This window comes from Papaver somniferum, chromosome 7 (assembly GCF_003573695.1).
Source record: "Papaver somniferum cultivar HN1 chromosome 7, ASM357369v1, whole genome shotgun sequence".
Classification (NCBI taxonomy): domain Eukaryota; kingdom Viridiplantae; phylum Streptophyta; class Magnoliopsida; order Ranunculales; family Papaveraceae; genus Papaver; species Papaver somniferum.
In genome coordinates this window covers 225,442,348-225,442,909 of record NC_039364.1, presented here as the reverse complement: position 1 = coordinate 225,442,909, position 562 = coordinate 225,442,348, and positions in this window count along the sequence as shown.

The following is a 562-nucleotide window of genomic DNA, read 5'->3' as shown; positions in this document are numbered from 1 at the left end:
TACTTTTGTGAAAAAAAAAAAAATCTTCAGATCGTAGTTTAAGGACGTTTCGGTCCCCTTCGTAGTTTAAGGACATTTCGGTCCCATCTTCGTAGTTTTAGGACATCTCGGTCCCCTTCGGAAGTTTTAGGACATTACGGTCCCATCTTCTTAGTTTTAGGACATCTCGGTCCCCTTCGTAGTTTAGGGACATTACGGTCCTCTTCGTAATTTAAGGACATTACGGTCCCATCTTCTTAGTTTTAGGACATCTCGGTCCCCTTCGTAGTTTAGGGACATTACGGTCCTCTTCGTAGTTTAAGGACATTACGGTCCCCTTCATAGTTTTAGGACGATTTCGGTCCCCTTCGTAGTTTAAGGACATTACGGTCCCCTCGTAGTTTTAGGACGTTTCGGTCCCCTCTTTGTTTCTTCAGTAGAATACTTCTTGTATTCTTGGTTTCTTGGTTTCTTCGATAGAATACTTTGTGTACTCTCTCGACAACTCATAGGATTTTAACCTACTATTGTTGTTCTTTTTCTCATCACCTCTTGGTGATTGGTATTTTTTTTTTTTTTTTCT